General features: G+C 42.0%; 1 protein-coding gene across 9 annotated transcripts in view; it reads left to right on the plus strand.

Annotated features, from left to right (window-relative positions):
- The window catches only part of LOC131678338 (putative uncharacterized protein DDB_G0282133), a 2,723,618-nt gene that overhangs the window by 1,975,560 nt on the left and 728,129 nt on the right, over nucleotides 1-19,929 (plus strand). The gene's annotated exons all lie outside the window — the stretch shown is intronic.

The following is a 19,929-nucleotide window of genomic DNA, read 5'->3' on the forward strand; positions in this document are numbered from 1 at the left end:
ACCATACTTATTAGTATATTTGAGCAAAAATTGGCGAATACGATATTTTTTTAAAATTTGCAATTTAGATTTAAAGTTTGTAGTTTTGCAGGTTCAACGCATTAAAGCATTTACACACATATCGTTGTATTATGAAAAAAGCCACTTTCAAATATCATTCTCTCATCGCAGCAAGCTTTGCATAAGTGAAACGACTGTCAAAAAAGGTTTCTGATTTTATTCGTTTTAAATAAAACTAGTAAATATGGATATTAGTCGAAGAGAGTTGGCGAATTTGCTTATTGCTGGTAAAAAGACAGATGAACTGCTTAAGTTCATTACAAGTAGTAATCCAAATGTAAAATTGAGACTTGTTAATGTTCGAAAGAAATTTTATATTTTGTTAAAACAACCTTTGAACAGCTTTTAGAAAACTTCAATCCACGTTTTTTCATAACTCTGAAAGTCTAACTTTATACTTTCAAAAGTTATGGAAACTTTTCGCTCATAAATAGCCCTTTTTCAAATGTCATTATCTCTGATTGGGGCAAATAAAAGTAAGTTCGGATTGAACCATAGAAAAGAACATACTTTTAAGTATATTTGAGCAAAAATTGGAAAATATTATTTTTTTTAAGCATGTAATTTTAAATTTACTAACCAAAGTTTTAAATTTTATCGCATAGCGACATAAAAGAAATTGCCTAAAGCCTTTGTATTTCCTTTTCTGTTTTGCTTACATATCAACAATACTGAATGTGTTCATTAAAAATAATTTGGCTATGACAACAATTTATGATTTATATAAGGAGAATTTATTCAATGCCAATTAATTCAAAAGTAGATGCATTGCATTTTCAGGTATATCCAGCGGTGCTCGTTGAACTCGACGTTTACATTTAAGAGAAATTATAGGATCTGATGAAACAAGAAGTCTCTTGAAAACGTCATCAAGATTGACGAGTCGATCGAATTTGCGTGCGTGGAATTCTCGGAATCTGCGAATACTTTTATTCCTGGTTTCTTGAACTTCTTCACTGCACATACCTACTGGCAGCATGTTATGTTGAATAATGCTTGTAATTGTTGTCATAGCCAAATTATTTTTAATGAACACATTCAGTATTGTTGATATGTAAGCAAAACAGAAAAGGAAATACAAAGGCTTTAGGCAATTTCTTTTATGTCGCTATGCGATAAAATTTAAAACTTTGGTTAGTAAATTTAAAATTACATGCTTAAAAAAAATAATATTTTCCAATTTTTGCTCAAATATACTTAAAAGTATGTTCTTTTCTATGGTTCAATCCGAACTTACTTTTATTTGCCCCAATCAGAGATAATGACATTTGAAAAAGGGCTATTTATAAGCGAAAAGTTTCCATAACTTTTGAAAGTATAAAGTTAGACTTTCAGAGTTATGAAAAAACGTGGATTGAAGTTTTCTAAAAGCTGTTCAAAGGTTGTTTTAACAAAATATAAAATTTCTTTCGAACATTAACAAGTCTCAATTTTACATTTGGATTACTACTTGTAATGAACTTAAGCAGTTCATCTGTCTTTTTACCAGCAATAAGCAAATTCGCCAACTCTCTTCGACTAATATCCATATTTACTAGTTTTATTTAAAACGAATAAAATCAGAAACCTTTTTTGACAGTCGTTTCACTTATGCAAAGCTTGCTGCGATGAGAGAATGATATTTGAAAGTGGCTTTTTTCATAATACAACGATATGTGTGTAAATGCTTTAATGCGTTGAACCTGCAAAACTACAAACTTTAAATCTAAATTGCAAATTTTAAAAAAATATCGTATTCGCCAATTTTTGCTCAAATATACTAATAAGTATGGTCTTTCATGTGGTGGAAACAGAATTCAATTTTAGGTGCCCGCATCAGCGATATTGAGCCTTGAAATAGGCTATTTTTTTTAACGAAAAGTGTCCATAACTTTTTAAAGAAAAAAGTTAGACCTTCGGTGTCTTGGAGAAAAATACTCGGCTTGAAGTTTTCAATAAGCTGTTCAAAGGTTGTGTTAACAAAAAGTAAAAGATACGAAAGTTATACTAAAAAAACGTTTTTTTCAGGAACACCCTAATCTTTTTTTTAAATTTCTTGTATAACAAAAACTAAAAGAGATAGAGCTTTAATATGTTCAACAAATTTATTCAAAATAAGTTACTTTACAACTTTGTGGAAGACTGTGGAGCTCTATCTTTCATCAGTAAAAAGTTTATTTTCGTATTTTAGATAAATTAGAACCACCCTAATAACTATTCCAATAAAAAGAAGCATCTTCTAAAGTACACAAATTCATCCTAAGACATGATACGGCTAAATTATACAGGTTTGTCAGAAAGTAAAAATTCCTCCTAAATTAGCGATCTGGACCACTGTGCACTGGTGGCTCCGAGTTCTTGGTTTTATAGCTCATCGTCCTGATGAAATCAAGGACTCGCTCTGTCTTCTGGTCGAGGGGAACTTGTTCGTTCAGTAACAAATGTCTTATACTCAAGAGTGCTGCAACTCAAGGAGATCTAAAATGACCATAATCCAACACGTTCGCAAAGTTCTTCTTGAGCTAGAATGAAGATCTTAGCAACAAGGATGCCCCCAGTAAATGAAAGTTATTGTGGAGGTGCACTGTCTGAAGGACAGTGCTAACTTTACGAACTGCGGTACAGTATTTTCTGCAACCAGAGCAAAAGCATCATGGTGCGTTGTCTCAATCAGTAAATACTGAGAGGTACATAGCTTGACTTTTATTCGATCAACCAGTGATCGATGTTAAAGCTGAACTTGAAAGGGTAAGTTACTTGAGAAACTTGCAGTTGAAAATTCCCAGTCTCTTCCCCTTCAAGTCCTCAAGGTCATAACAGTGGGTTCCTACTACCCTTTTCACTACGGCTGCCACATACTTGGGGGCCAGCTTTGCAGAAAATCCCTTGCCTTTGTCCGATTGTTCCATGTTTTTCTTCAGCACCTTCTCACCCACAGAGTAAGTTGGACAATTGGCATTGGAGCGAAGATTATAGTAGGACGAGTGTTTGCTGTACGCCGCTTTCAAGTTCTCCCGAACCTCTTCGAGCATTTTCTCCCTTTCCTCGTTCTTCAGCTGACCATCGTTGGTCGTTTGCGAATCCCTCAGATAGCGATATTCCCTACCGTCGGAAACCATATTCCGGCCGAACATAACGAAGTACGGAGTGTAGCGAGTTGCGTCGTGGACTGAGTTGCGCACGGCATTGGCTATCTGCTGTAAATTATTGGCCCATTCTTTGTGGTCCTTCCGGATTGAGGCTCGTATTGCTGTCGTGATTACACGGTTGACTCGTTCCGTATCGTTTACCTGAGGATGGTAGTTCGGGGTTCTCCAGTGCGTCACGTTATACTTCGCTAGCAGACTTTGGAGCATCGCTGAAGTAAACTGTGTCCCATTGTCCGACAGGATCACTTCCGGAACACCGAACAGCAGGAAGATGATGTTTTCCACAAATTGTACCAACGTTTCCGCGGTCGCTTGCCTAAAAGGCTGCACCAGCACAAACTTGCTGAAGAGATCAGTTACGACGAGGAGACATGTACTTCGGCCTTTGCCGGAAGCTGGAAGTGGACCGACATAGTCCATAGCCAAGAACTGCCAGGGATACTGAGCCAACTTCTTCTGCTCTGCCATTGGCGCGGTCGTATTCTGGTTTGTCGCTTTGCTAGTTTGGCATGCAAGGCACGCCTGACATTGCCTTTTCACTTCGCTGCTCATTCGTGGCCAGAAATAGCGCTCCTTCACCGCTGCTAGTGTCTTCTCCGGACCGAGATGAGCTCGATCGTGAATTTCCTGGACGATTTCCTTCCGCTCTACCTTCGACGGGTATCTCTTCCACTGGAATCGTGCATCTTCCACTTTTTTGTCCCCTTTGACGTACTTCAAGATCAGTCCATCTATCACCCTGAAATCCGGGAAACTCGCTGGGTCTTTCTGGATCTTCGCCGCTAATTCCTGATGCTCAACATCGGCAGTCAGGGTAAATATCGTCTCCACCGACCTCGACAAACAATCTGCCAGGATATTGTTTTTACCCTTCCGGTATTCTAACTCGATGTCGTATGACTGAATCTTCAAAGCCCACCTTAGCAACTTCGAATTGCCCGATTCCACCCCGATCGTGAATAACCACAGCAAACTACGTGCGTCGGTAACCACCTTGAAGCGAGAACCCTCCACGTAGTGGCGGAAATGCTCAATTGCTAGCAACACACCCAAGCATTCTTTTTCTACGCTGGCGTACTTCCGTTGCGTGCTACTCAGCTTCTTGCTGAAGTATGCGATCACTCTCGGCTGATCATCAACGTGCTGTATCAGCGCTGCACCAACTGCGTTGTCCGACGCATCAGATTCAATCGTGAACGGTTTTCCGAAGTCTGGATTCCCCAGAATCGGTGCCGACACCAAAGCTGCTTTTAGCTCTCCAAACGCTATCTCTGCTGCTTCCGTCCACACGAACTTCTTTTTCGACTTTTTCAGCAGATCGGATATCGGAGCTACGATGCGACTGTAGTCACGTATGAAGCGCTGGTAAAACCCTGCCAAACCGAGCAGTCGCCGAATATCCTTCACGTTCTTCGGACGAGCATAGTCGAGGATTGGCGAAATCCGTGAATTGTCAATGGATACTCCGCTCTCCGTTAGCAGGTACCCGAGATATGTCACCTGCTTCCTACAAAATCTACTCTTATCAAGCGATATCGTCAGATTTGCCTTTGCCAAACGTTCTGCTACTATTTTCAGTAGTCTCACGTGCTCACTGAACGAATTCGTCGCTATCACGATATCGTCCAAGTAGACGAAAACGTTTGGTTCGAGATCGAATCCGATTACCCGGTCCATAAGCCGGCACATCGTGAACGGTGCGTTTGTTAAACCAAACGGACAAACTTTGAACCGAAACAAGCCTTGCGGTGTGCGGAATGCCGTATAGTCCCTTGATTCTTCCTTTAGAGGAATCTGGAAATAGGCATCCTTCAAATCCACTACCGAATAATACTTCGCCTTCCCTAAACGATGAAAGATCTCTCCCATATTCCTCATCGGGTACGAGTCTTTCTTAGTCCAGGCGTTTATCTTGCGAGAGTCCAGACAGACTCGTAGTTTACCATTCGCTTTCCGAACTGGTACTAAAGCGCTGGCCCACTCGCTCGAACACTCTTCGATAGCATCCATCTGCTTGTATCGTTCAATCTCAGCTTCCATTTCCGCTTGTACTGCTGGTGAACACCGATACCATGGTTGTCTTCTCGGTTTCGCTTCTTCGGTCAACCGAATCTCGTGTTGCAACAACGAGGTCCTACCCAACTTATTTTCTGTTGTGCATGGAAATTGCTTGATTGCTTCAATCAGCTCCTTGCGTTCAACGGGTGTCAGATCGTGTTCCGTTTCTACCGTCTCCGGAGTCGTTTTTGATGGTTCCGGTAGCTCTAGAGCCGGAATATCCAACGTCGCATCAGGGTCAACATTCTTCAACGCGGGTAGCGTCTCGATCGGCAGCAAGGTGAATTGGATCGTATCCACCTTTCCATATCCCGTTGGAGTGGTCTCAACAGTGGCCACTCGTTCGAATCCGTGGTCTCCCTCAATCATCGGCTCGATTCCGAACGATTTCCAGAAGTTGTATCCCAGGATCAGGTCTCTACAAATTTGCGGTACCACTAGCGTCGGAATCACTCTGGTCATTCCCTTGAATATCATCGGTAGCTGTACGAATCCGAGACATTCATGTACAGTTTTATCGGCCGTGACAATCTTCAGTGGGCTACGCTGCATCGTCAAACCATACCTCTTGGCAATATCGGTCATACTCGTTACACTGACACTTGCGCCAGAGTCGAGTAAAGCGTCGTATTCGGTGTCAAAAATCTTCACGGTTACGTGAGGGCTGCTCTCGGTGTGGACCCTTACTTCACACACCTTCAGAAACGGGTCCTCAAACGGACTAGAACTGGGAACATCGTTCGTCGGCGGAATGCTGTTGTTCCCTACTCCGCATTCCTGACCTAGTTTCCCGATGGATTACCAATCCTGTCCCGGTCAATCCGTGGGTGGTTCTCGCAGGTCACCGTCGTCTTACCGGGTGTTCCGCAGATGTAGCAGAACAACTGCTTTTCGTGTCTACAGTTTCGCCAAATATGTCCAGTTTGGCGGCAATTCCAGCAAAGGGGACCATTTGTCTGTTCGACTGCCGGCGTGGTACTGGGTTGTTGAGCACGCGTTACTGATTTGGACTGCTCCTTTGCCCGCCGATCACCATCGAACCTCTTTCCTAACGCGTTCACCTCTTCTGCTTCGGAATAGGATCCCGTCGACTCTTCAGCCTCGATGTTGTGTAGACCCGTCGTGTTACGTGTCGGTCCTTCTCGACACTGTCTGAGTGCCGGATCGTTCGCATCGATACGGTACGCATAGTATTCGAGCTTGCGCAAATCTCGTACAGTTCTGCACGCCAGTTTGGAACGGTAGTGTGGACGCATGTTGTCCCAAATGACTTCAAACACCCTTTCCTGATCAAGTGGTGATGATAGAAGCTTGTTCAACCTCTCTATCTCCGTCTTAAACGTCAAGAACGTCTCGTTCCTAAGTTGTTTCCGCTCGTAAATTTTCTGACGATTTCCCTGGTCCTTGTTCGGGTTGCCGTACATGTAGCGGATTTTCTCCTCGAAGTCCTGCCAATCTAGGAACTCGTCAGCGTAGCACAAGTACCAATCGTAGGCATCTCCTCGCAATATGGTATGCACTCGCTGCAACAGGATGTCATCTGCGATCCGGTCCATTCGCGCTAGCCTACGAATCTTATGGAGAAAATCTTCTAACGATCGATGGCGGGGGTTGCCACTAAAAGTTAGATGCCATTTCTCCATACGCCGGTCTGCATCCTGAATCTCGCGATCCGCGATTCGTCGATTCACACGACGTCTTGGGCGAAACTCCTCAGCGTCATACCCATCTTCGTCCTCGCTACTCTGCAGGGGTACTGCACTCTGCCTTCGATGCAGGCCACCAGTGGGATTACCTCGACTATCCCATTGAGAAAAACTCCGTCTGTCGCTCCACCGTCTATCAGCTGGATCCTCCCGTTCAGCTATTCTCGTCTCCATACCATACATTCTGCTCAACTGTCGCGCTTGCTCCTGACCGTCTCGTGCATCGTAGTACGAACGGTCGCTTACTGTCTCCATCCGTCGTTCGACTGATTCTCTTCGAATCACTCGTCCTCTATCGAACTCATCCTGTCTCGTCTGTGGAATTCCGCTATATCGTCGTTGTGGTACCTCTTCTCTCTGCCTGCGTTCGGTTTCTGGATGGTTGACTCGGATGTACGGTGTCGGTTGCGCTTCTCTGTCGAACTCCACCCTACTCATCAGCTCAGGAACTTGAAGCCCTCGATTGGAAGGGTTGACGAACCTCATCGGATCCGGTATCTGGGTTGCCAGTCTAAATTCTGCCAATTCTCGCCTCAACTCAGCCACTTGCATTCTCAGCATTCTGTTCTCGTCGTTAAGTTGGTTTTCCCTCCGTAGTTGTTCCTCACTTGCCGTTTTGGGAATTGCTCCAAGGGATCGCTTTGAATTCTCATCAGACGGCCTGTCCTCGCGTTCTTGTCCGTCGTCTTGATGCCCTTCGCCTTTCCCATCATCTTTCCCTGACTCCAATGCCATCTGCTGATTATTGACAACTTCTGAGTGAGAATCTTCGAAACCCTTCTTCCCACTAAATTTATTCAACACACTACGAATTTCCCCCACGAGTTCTTTACGCATGGCTTCGGATCCCGGATCCTCGGCGATGCTTCGGGCGACCCTAAGCGCGTAATGTTTCAAACGAGAAATACACCTTTCATCTGGACCCCTCTCCAACTTCCCTCTCAAGCCATCGATTATACCTGACACGCGATCGAATTCTTGTTCGATAGTAAACCGCGACGGATAATCCCGATTTTCCCTCACATCTTCGTAAAAAAGGTTTCGTAGTAGTCGGTATTTGGCTTCCGAATCAGTTTTAGTTTCCTCAACCTTACCACGAATCATGAGCTCGTAATCTACTTCCTCATTGGTTAAGTGGTCGGCTCTCGGAAACTTAGAAGCCATTTCGGTTTTTCAGAATATGTAAAATTTAATAAATAGTATAGAAAATGTACAAAAATGGTAAATATAACCCCTTATCTCTAATAAATGTTCCCACACAACGATAACATCACAAGAATATTCCTTAGAATCCCCAAAATATTTCTGTATCCTCAATAAATTTCTCCAAAAAAAATATGCCTGATGATATTTCTCCAAAATAAACGGTCTCCAAATTATGTTACATTACCCTAAATACTACATAAATTACAAAAATGAACCTAGACTAAAAATGTACATAAGAACGAAAATAAATGACGAAAACAATCATAACTTCAACAATATTCTCCAAATATACTTCAAGAATTCCGAAAAAATCCTGCAGTTGGGCGCCAATTTGTAGCCAGCCCTGGTCGATCCCTAGCAAGCGTGCAGCTTATGCGCCACTTCCCGTAGGAAGACTGCACGCCAAGATTTGTTTGCCCGGATGAGACTCTTCTTAGGGCGAGTCCCTGAAGAAGCTTCACCTAAAAGAAATTAATCAGGATCGAACCAGACAGGCTTATCAAAAGTTAGCCTCCAAAAGTCGGGTAGACGACCCTATTATCAACTAGCAGCAATCATCAGAAAACCTAATCACCCTCAAAATAATTCGCGGTAAGAAACTCCCCATACCTAATATATCATCACTGGAACTGCAGCCACTCCTCACCAGGTGGCACAAACACGTTGAAAGCGAAGCTTTCACCACTCATCAAATTCCGCCAAGCGGAAGACAGTGAAACGAAACGAAAACTACACCGAACGAAGTGACGTAACCATACTTAAACGAGACTAAACCTTGAGGGAGTACTATAGGAATTTACAAACATTTTAGTACGTTTACACTAACCAACATTTATTTACGCTACAGGACGGAAAGATTTTCATTACTATGCATGTTTGTATTTTTGTATTAACTTTTAATTTTCTAGGCCTATCTTCTGATTGTGTGCGTGTACTCTCTCCCTACTGTGCTCATTGACCATACTGTGCTTTTCTCCATCAATCCTCAAACTTTCGGTGACGTCACCTCACGGCTCCAGCGTATCAACGGCAATCGCTTTGCACCCGGGTGGCTAATTAGTCAAAGGGTTGTGTGTGGCGTTCTTGAATGGCGAAACTAAATGTAATGGCCGACACACAACCTCACTTCATGGACGCGTCCCTAAATCTAGCCGTCCGTGGACGACTTCTCGAGCGTTTGCGCTCTGACGGCTTAAATCACTGTGGCGTCCTCCTTGGACGCCACCCTTCACACTTAATTAGCAAGAACGATACGACTCACCCAATCTGCTGCTGTTGGTTTCTGCTGCTGTCGATCGTTCTGCTGCGATGGCTGTTTCGATGACGGGCGATTCGATGACGGGCGATTACATCGATCGGCCGCGCCGGTTTCTGACCAGCGGTTGTTGGATGCTGGTTGATGATTTATCGGCCGGAAAAGTTGCGTTGGGTTTCCCGACGATAGAAGGAACGGCTTTTAGACGGGTCGTCCTTCCTTCCGGCGGCGTAACGGTGCCGGGTTCAAATTTCGTCCGATGCGCTTGGACCTGCGCGTGTGTGGTTTTGTTCCTCTCTTCTTCCTCTCGTTCGTCGTAGCTGTGTCAAATAAAGAGGTGCCGTCTGGCTATTGCAAACGGGGTCATTAGCACATGGGGAGGGTCAATGGCACTATAATTTTGAGCACTATTACCTTTCTCCTGAATTCGCACGCACTTTACCACACGCTAGCGTTTGTTACGAACTTACAGACAACTAATGGAACGGGAGAGACAAGAAATTTAGACTAATTCAAAGTACTATCACGACACTTTACATACTTGGAAACTAAACCGGACAAAACTACGCGCACTTTCACTATGTTTGGCGGACTGGGACGAAATGGACTAGCAGCGTTAATCCTCAGATTAGGGAAGGTAATTTCGTACGAACTTACAGGAAGCGCGTATTTTCCCGCAAATTTCTTCGGGCAAGTTCGGAAATCAACGACCCCACTAGCTGTTTTATTCTGTCAGCTAACCCTTGGCTCTATCTGTCCCTTTCCACCATGCATTCCAAGGGAAGGATCGTCATGGTTTTCGTCTTCAGGAGAATCTCAACAGGCAATTTAATTTCTTCCCCTCGCGGAGAGGAGTATTTGCTAGGGTGTTGCGCAAGAGTCGATCAACGGTAGGTTGTCTAACTCTTGGCGCAAACAAATCAGACTGGTTCTACTAAATTTGAAAAATATTGCTGAATATGACATGACCGCTACAGTACGAAGGTGCTTGCTGTGGCAGAGGCTGCAGTAAAGCATTACTAATAAACAGTCCCGCGAGTGATAATTGTTACCTGCGATATCAGTTAAAGTAGTGCAGTGAAGTGCGATACTAAACAGTTTTCTTGCCTAAAAGACGGCTTTGTTTAGACGAGCTATATCAGCTCTACTGTGTGAAGGTCACGCGGGTGACGGATAAAACAAACGAAGGATCAATTCACCTACCAGCTCGTCAGGAACCAACTGGTGAAGTGTTTCGTTTTTTACTTTTCTTATCGATTTTTTTTTATTATTGTTTTTGATTTTTTATTTTGATTTAAATTAAATAGTACGGTCGAGCGTGTTGCTCCCGCAACAAAATGGAACAAACAGAAGGATCACCCTCCGAAGACGAATATTATGGGGAAGAAGAACGTATATCTGATACTGAGACAGATAATGTTATGGTCGATCCACTTCCCCCACTTTCCCCCAATGTCTCACAGCCCCCCCCCCCCGAGTCAAGGTTTACCAGGATGGATCCGCTGATCCTTGGGTGGTATACTTTCGGCCCAAAAATAAACCGTTAAACAGCATAACTGTTGCACGGGAGCTGACAAAACGATACTCGGCCGTAACCGAGATTAAAAAAGTTCAGTCAGATAAACTGCGCGTAGTCGTTCTTGACTTGAAACAGGCCAATGATATCGTTAGCAATAGCCTCTTTACGCTGGAGTATCGCGTCTACATCCCTTCTCGTGATGTGGAGATCGACGGTGTGGTAAGTGATGCGGGTCTAACTATCGATGATCTGATGAATGATGGGGCTGGCCGCTTTAAGGACCCTAACCTTCAATCAGTTAAGATTTTGGAGTGCAAGCAATTGCACTCAAAGTCCATCGAAGATGGTAATTACTATCCATCAGACTCGTTTCGCGAGTTAACGATGAAGCCACGCGACTCAGGTGCTGACGTCGAAGTTCCTCGAGACAACCGGCAAACATCGCAATCGCCAAGCTAGGCATTTTTGTTAGACGACGACAACGTGCGACCCAATCGATGGCAACGTGTGACCGGATGGATGGCACCACCGCGAGGATTGCAGAGTTAGCAGTATTGAACTGTAGTTAGGGCTAATTAATTGAAATAAATTCATTCGAGGTGGAACGGTAGAGTAGTGTAGTTGTATTTTTTAAAAAGAGTATCACAAAGCTCCGGCGAGATCCATCTCGTGCCGGGAAGTGTATAAGTGTTCGAGTGACTTGTGAAAAAAATCTTACAACCTGGTCTCTAGAGCCAAGCAAAAAAGTGCAAAAATCTAAATAGTGGTGGTCCAAGGAGCCACATACAAGTTAAAAAAAACCGACACAAAGCGAGGACACCGTGGATTATCCCAATTGATAGTAGGGTCCGGAGTAGTGGATGCAACACAGCAGAGCAAAACGGAGCAACCCAAAATATCTGCCTCTTCTCCCCCGACACTTGGTGGAACGCCAAAAAGAAGACCGGATTAACTTATGCCGGCCGAACCGAGGACACGGTCCTATATGTAAGTACCAATAATTTTTTATCATTCTAAGTTTTAGTGACAAAAAAATCCAAGAAAATCCAGAGTACAGGTGTATAGTGAAAAAGTGTTAATTATCAATTTTCATTAAAAATAAATTTCCGTCAAAAGTAAGTAAAAATCTAGATTAAACTTTTACTTCAAAAAAATAATGGAACACCCAGCCCCAATTCCTGCGGCTGCACAGTTGACCATGCAACAATTTATTGAATTAGGAAAACTACCAGATTTTATTCGTGATTTACAAAATTTTGATGGTAAGCCAACAGAACTATTAGTATGGCTTACAGATGTTGAGGGCATTTTCTGCATGTACAGAGATACCGGAGCCATGGAAGCTCAAATTGATTTAATTGAACGCTCCTGTGACGAAAAATTAGAGGCGAAGCAGCCGATATTCTCAATTCGAATAACATTGTGCATGATTGGGCACAAATAAAATCGACGTTGCTTCTATATTACAGGGATAAGCGTGATATAAAAACATTGGACTTCGAACTAACAACTATTAAAAAGAACTCCAATGAAAGTTTAGGCAGTCACTACTCCAGGGTGAACGAACTACTTTCATCCATAGTAGCTCAAATTCAAACGGAGGAAAACCTGTTCCTCCATGCTAATTCACACATTGACTATTTTCGAGAAAAAGCAGTAGATGCATTTATTCGAGGGTTAGAAAAACCTCTGTGTCATTTACTAAAAACATTCAATCCAAAGACGTTAAACCAGGCGTATCAGTTTTGCCTAGACTACCACAATATGGATACCAGATCGGCACCCTTCCGAAATGAACATTTCACCCCAACTCCCAAACCAAGGGATTTGGAAATCAATAGGCTTCCTCCTAGACCACCTCCAAGGAGATATCCATCTCCACCAATTCCAGCCCCAAGGAATTTTCCACAGATGCCATCATTTGGCAGGCAACACTTTCAAGCCAATCCTTTCACCCAAACCAGACCTCAGTACCAGCCTAATCCATTCCAGGCACCCCCACGGCCTTGGGCTGCGAAACCATTACCGAAACCCGAGCCGATTGACCAGAGTATGAGAACACACAATGTGGACTATGGTAACAGGCCACCAATGAATCATAAAAGACCACCGCCGATATCGGGGCAAGCATATCCGTACCCATTCAAAAAGCACGCTCATCCTATCGATACCATTTTTGAAGATCGAACAGAAGATCTCTATAATTACGAATATGATTATTACGACGATTCATATCCATATTATAATATGCAATCACCGGCAGAACCGGAACCTAAATTAGATACGTAAGAACAAGAACCGCAGCAAGATGAGGCTACAGCCACCCATTTTTTAGAATGGAACTCAAGTTGGTGAAACCTATATTGCTCTACATCAACTTGAAGACTACTAGTGGACAGTTCCCCTTTTTAGTAGATACAGGAGCAAACATTAACTTAATCAATCCAAAACTTGCCTGGGCCTACAAGGACAGCAGACCGTATGATTTCAATGCCGAAGGCATCACTAGTGCTAACGGTAAATTTAACGCAACCTCTGCGATAGATATAAACTTTTTTTATCCGAAAATTAATTACATTACTAAATTTCTGTTACATAAGTTCCATTCATTTTTCTACGGAATCATAGGGACAGAAATACTGAATGACTTGAATGCAAATATTGATTTTCCTAATAGGACTTTGACCTTGTATTCTGATAATCAGAAACTTGTCATTCCTCTCTGCGAATATTCTCAGACAAACTGTACTTCCAATAGCGTTTTTCGAACAGCTCATCTTACTGAAGAGGAGCAGAATCAACTAAGAGTTGTCCTCGACAGCTCAAAAGAAGTTTTTCATGAAACAAATGCAAAATTAACATGCTCAACAAACGTTGAGTGCACAATCAATACCACCGATGATATTCCAGTTCATCAGAAGGTATATCCTTACCCTGCTGCCTATGCAGACGAGGTAAAAAAGCAAATCAGCAAACTCCTGGAAGATGGTATTATTCGACCATCTCGTTCAGCGTGGACGGCACCAGTATGGGTTGTACCAAAGAAACCCGATGCCTCAGGAGAGAAAAAATTCCGAATGGTGATAGACTATCGGAAGGTGAACGAGAAGACAATTCCCGATAAATATCCAATGCCCGAGATTGGGTATGTTTTAGATCAACTAAAGGGTCAAAAATACTTCACCACCCTTGATTTAGCGTCTGGATTTCACCAGATTAAAATGAGGGAGAAAGATATCGAGAAAACGGCTTTCGCCATCAACAACGGGAAATATAAGTTCACTCGAATGCCGTTCGGCTTGAAGAACGCTCCTGCGATCTTCCAGTGGGCAATTGACGACGTGCTAAGAGATCACATAGGGAAAATATGCTATGTGTACATCGATGACGTCATCGTGTTTGGAAAGACCCTAAACGAACATTTGAAAAATCTTAAAATAATTCTAGAAACACTAGATAATGCAAATCTCAAGATTCAGTTGGACAAATGCGAGTTTTAGCATTCTGAAATAGAATTTTTAAGATTTATTATCGGTGCTGAAGGAATCAAACCTAACACTAAAAAAATTGAAGTTATCAATAGGTACCCAGAGCCTAAGAATCTCAAAGAGCTTCGTTCCTTCCTTGGAATGATGAGTTATTATCGAAGATTTGTAAAAGACTTTGCAAAAATCGCAAAACCTCTTACAAACCTTCTTCGGGGGGAAAGAAATCCCTCATCAAATAGAAAAATTTCGCTCTCGAGTGATGAAAAACGATGCTTCGACAAGTTGAAGAACGTATTAAAATCGTCTGACGTTCTCATTTACCCAGACTATGGGAAACCTTTTATTCTCACAACGGACGCATCTGATTTCGCTATAGGTGCTGTCCTATCCCAAGGTGACATCGGCAAAGACAAACCGATTCACTTTGCTTCCAGAACTTTGTCTTCAACGGATGAAAAATACTCTGTGCCAGAGAAGGAAATGTTAGCGATCTTCTGGTCTTTGCAAGTATTTAGAAACTATTTATACGGGGCGAAGTTTAAAATTCTAACTGATCACCAACCGTTAACGTTTGCTTTATCTCCAAAAAATACAAATGCAAAACTCAAAAGATGGAAGGCATATTTAGAAGAGCATGATTATGAAATAGTGTATAAGCCAGGAAAAGCAAACGTGGTGGCAGACGCCTTAAGCAGAATTGTATGCTCCCTATCCCCGATCAAAAACACATAACAGAAATATTTCAAAACTATATCTCGCATTGTTACTTGTTATAAATTTCTGTTATTTTAACTACTAACGAGACCTAATTTATAACGCAATATGTTTCAAAAATTGTGTTCTGTTATAAACTTGTTATATCATTCTGGTCGGGTCAGCAACCCAACATTCAGCCGAAAATAGCGACGACTTTTATATACCTTCGACTGAATCGCCAATCAACGTATTTCGTCATCAAGTGGTAATAAAGAAAGGACCTGATAAAGCAGTAACAGAAACCCCATTTTCAGGATACACAAGAATTACAATTTATATAAATGAAATTAACGATGATTCATTATTACAGGTACTAAAAAACCACTTTAACTATTCTAAAGTAAATGGTTTGTTAACAGATGAGAACACAATGGGAAAAATACAAGAGGTCTATAAAAGACATTTCGGACAACAAAATCTGTTAACGATTCGTTTCACTCAGAATATGCTTGAAGACATAACTGAGGAAGATGACCAATGGAATATCATCCGCACTGAACACTACAGAGCCCACAGAGGTGCACAGGAAAATAAACAGCAAATATTTCGAAATTATTTCTTTCCAAAATTAGCTCAAAAGGTAGGAGATTTTATCACTAACTGTCAGATTTGTCATGAGTGCAAATATGATAGAAACCCGATAAAGTTTCCTATACAAGAAACACCAATTCCAAAGGCTCCATTTGAAATAGCGAACATCGACATTATGTTTTTAGAGAGTCTTCACTTTTTGACAAATTTTCAAAATTCGCTCAAGTCACACAAATCGAATCAAGAGCAGCCGTCGACCTCATACCAGCAATAAAGGATATTCTCTTAAAGTACAAAGCACCAAACACACTTGTGATGGATGGTGAAAAATCCTTTATGACGGGAGAGATCGTTAATTTTTACAACATACACAAAATCAACCCATATGTAACCGCCACCGGACGGAGCGAAATGAACGGAACCGTTGAACGTTTCCACTCAACGCTCCTAGAAATTTACCAAATAACAAAAACTGAAAATCCGAATCTCTCAACTCCAGACCTGATCGAACTATCCGTACAGAAATATAATTCTTCTATTCACTCCTCCACAAATTTCATTCCTTTGGAAATAATTCTTCCCTCTCCTCGTACACCGGACATTATCGAAAAGACTTACAGAAACCTACTACGAACCCAGAAAAATGCGTTGGAACACTATAATAAAAAAAAGAAACCTGTACCGATCGAAGAAAATCAAGACGCATACGAGACGACCCGACAAAGACTTAAACACAAGAAAAGGTTAAAAAAAATAAAAATTTCGAAAGTTAACAAAAGCACAATTACGACTGACGATAACCGACGAATCCACAAAGACGACCTGAAAATTAGGAAAATATAAAACGTGACTTCTACTTCTACGTTTCAGACTACTACTGCTATTATGTATTCAACCAGACCAACTTCAATCGACACAAGATGTGACACTCGACTTACGGGACGTAGGACGTCAACCAGTCATGATCTTCGATCAAGGCGAGGCACGGATCAAACATGACCACACATATTACATTCATCACTTCAATCTAACGACTATTAGAAAGCAAGTAAAAAGCCTTAGAGATCAGTTTGAAAACTTTAGCAGAAATCAATTTTCCGACTTAATAATAGAAAAATTTAACGAAATAGATTTTGCATTAAAAAGCATAGACCCTATCAGACGTCATAAACGTTGGGATAGCTTAGGCACAGTTTGGAAATTTATAGCTGGCAGTCCAGATGCCAATGATTTGAGAATCATCAATTCTACCAAAAATGATTTAATTATGAACAATAATGAGCAGATCAGGATTAACCGTGAGATAAACCTACAATTGAAGGAAGCAATGTTTGAAACGAAAAAGGCAATCAATCTGTTTAACACAAGATCAGCCGAAACTTATTCCACTAAGATTTTATTTCATTTAAACTACTTATCAAAGAAATTGAACCAGATAATTGATACAATCTTGTTAGCTAAATTAGGAATAGTAAACGAAAAAATTCTGAGCCAACGTGAAATTGATATTTTAATCAATGATTTAGCTAGGGAAAATATAACGGTTCATACTGCTCTGGAGGCAATGAATTATGCGACGACATCAGTGGCAACGAACAGTTTGGAAATTGCACTCATAATAAAAATGCCAAAACTCGACCCGAGAATATTCAACAAAATACGTCTATACCCAATCATTCACAAAAATAAGCAAATTCATATAGATCATCGATTTTATCTAACTCACAAAGACGAGATTTACTCCATAAACTCAGTCGAACCTACTATATTCGACGCAAACGAAATCAATTTGGACAATTCAACCTGCATACCGAAGCTATTGAAAGGAGAACAGGCAACTTGTAATTTTACCACCAACCCAGTTGAAGAAGAAATTATTTTTCTAGACAACCAACACTTGTTCATGAACACTATGAAAAATTTCACCCTTTCATCAAATGGTGGCCTAACAAACAGAAACCTGACCGGAGCATTCATCGTTTTCTTCAGAAATTGTCAGTTATACATCAATAACGTTTTATATAGCTCAAGAGTGAAAACCTTACCGGGAAACCCAATACAACTACCCCTAGACGGAATCGATGTGAATATGCATCAAGAGATTCTAAACATCAGCCTGGACCATTTACATAAACTCCATCTGGAAACGAGGAAGGAGCTGGATGTTATCCGACTATCAACGAACAGTATAAAGTGGCCAACATTATCCATTTTCGGGGGAATTATGTCCCTACCTAGCTTAATCGGTATAGCATTTCTCCTTAGATTTCTCATCCATAGATCAGCTACCATAAACATACAACCTGCAGCCAGGACCACAACAGTCGAAGATCCAGTACCAGACATCCAACCTAACATTAGACGTTTGACAATCAGAGAAGTGATTCGTACGGAACCTCATCTCTCAGGAAGGAGGAGTTAACGATGAAGCCACGCGACTCAGGTGCTGACGTCGAAGTTCCTCGAGACAACCGGCAAACATCGCAATCGCCAAGCTAGGCATTTTTGTTAGACGACGACAACGTGCAACCCAATCGATGGCAACGTGTGACCGGATGGATGGCACCACCGCGAGGATTGCAGAGTTAGCAGTATTGAACTGTAGTTAGGGCTAATTAATTGAAATAAATTCATTCGAGGTGGAACGGTAGAGTAGTGTAGTTGTATTTTTTAAAAAGAGTATCACAAACTTTTATTCTTAACTCGCGTAACCTTCGCCGGATCTGCACTTCCGAGCTACGTTGAAGTGGGAGGAGCTCGTCTACCTGTACGCCTGTTTGTACCGCGGGTCATGAATTGTTCCAATTGCAAGCAGCTAGGTCACACGGCCACCTACTGTAGCAACAAGCAACGGTGCGGTAAATGTGGGGAACGCCATGCGGATGATACTTGCAGTAGGCCCGCTGAGAAGTGTGTTTACTGTGGGGAGAATCCGCATGCACTTTTGACATGCCCAACGTACAAACTTCGCGCGGATAAACTGAAGCGATCCGCCAAAGATCGCTCCAGACGCTCTTACGCAGAAATGCTTAAAAGAGCTGTTCCACTTATCTCCAAAAACCCATTCGCTCTCTTGCCAACTGACGATAACGCCTCTAACGACCCTTGCGAGGGGCATTCTTTGGCTCCGCTTGGAAACTCTAGGAAAAGACCTAATCAAAACTCACCTGAACTTCCTCGTAAGGGTCCTAGGTTGTCACAAACAAGGGTACAAAATAAAAATAATTCATTAACTGGAAGTGCTGGTACAAATCCGAAGATAATACCTCCTGGTTTTGGGAAATTGAGATACAACCAGGAGTTCCCAGCACTCCCCGGGGCACCAAAAATCCCAAGTGCTCCAATTTTACAGTCAGAAACTCAACCTAAAACGGGATTCCTTAAATTTTCTGACATTGTGGACTGGATATTCACAGCTTTCAACATTACCGATCCTATGAAAAGCTTGCTGGTTGCTATTCTACCAACAGTAAGAACATTTTTAAAACAGTTGACTGAACAATGGCCCCTCCTTACAGCGATCGTATCCTTCGATGGCTAACTTATTAGACGGAATCAGGGATCTGATCACTGTTTTACAGTGGAACTGCAGAAGTATTATCCCCAAAATTGATTCATTAAAACACTTGCTAAATTACAATCATTGTGATGCATTTTCCCTATGTGAAACATGGCTAACTTCTAATATAAACCTCAACTTCCACGATTTTAACATTATCCGCTTGGATCGAGAAGACTCATATGGGGGGGGTACTTTTAGGGATCAAAAAGTGCTACTCCTTCAATCGAATCAACCTCCCTTCGACGCCAGGCATTGAAGTTGTCGCTTGTCAAACAACAATCAAAGGCAAAGATCTTTGCATTGCTTCTATTTACATTCCTCCTAGGGCCATGATGGGATATCGAAGATTCTCCAACGTGATTGAACACCTTTTCTCGCCCGCCTGTTTCTTGGAGACTTTAACTCTCACGGTACGGGGTGGGGCTGTCTATACGACGATAATCGATCTTCGACAATTCAAGACCTTTGTGACAACTTCAATATGACAATTCTGAACACAGGGGAAATGACACGAATTCCTAGACCACCTGCGCAAGCAAGTGCACTGGACATATCTTTACGCTCGACATCACTACGGTTAGATTGCAAGTGGAAGGTAATATCTGATCCCCACGGTAGTGACCACTTACCAATTGTAATTGCAATCACCACTGGTTCAAG

The sequence above is a fragment of the Topomyia yanbarensis genome, chromosome 2 (assembly GCF_030247195.1).
Source record: "Topomyia yanbarensis strain Yona2022 chromosome 2, ASM3024719v1, whole genome shotgun sequence".
Taxonomy (NCBI): Eukaryota; Metazoa; Arthropoda; class Insecta; order Diptera; family Culicidae; genus Topomyia; species Topomyia yanbarensis.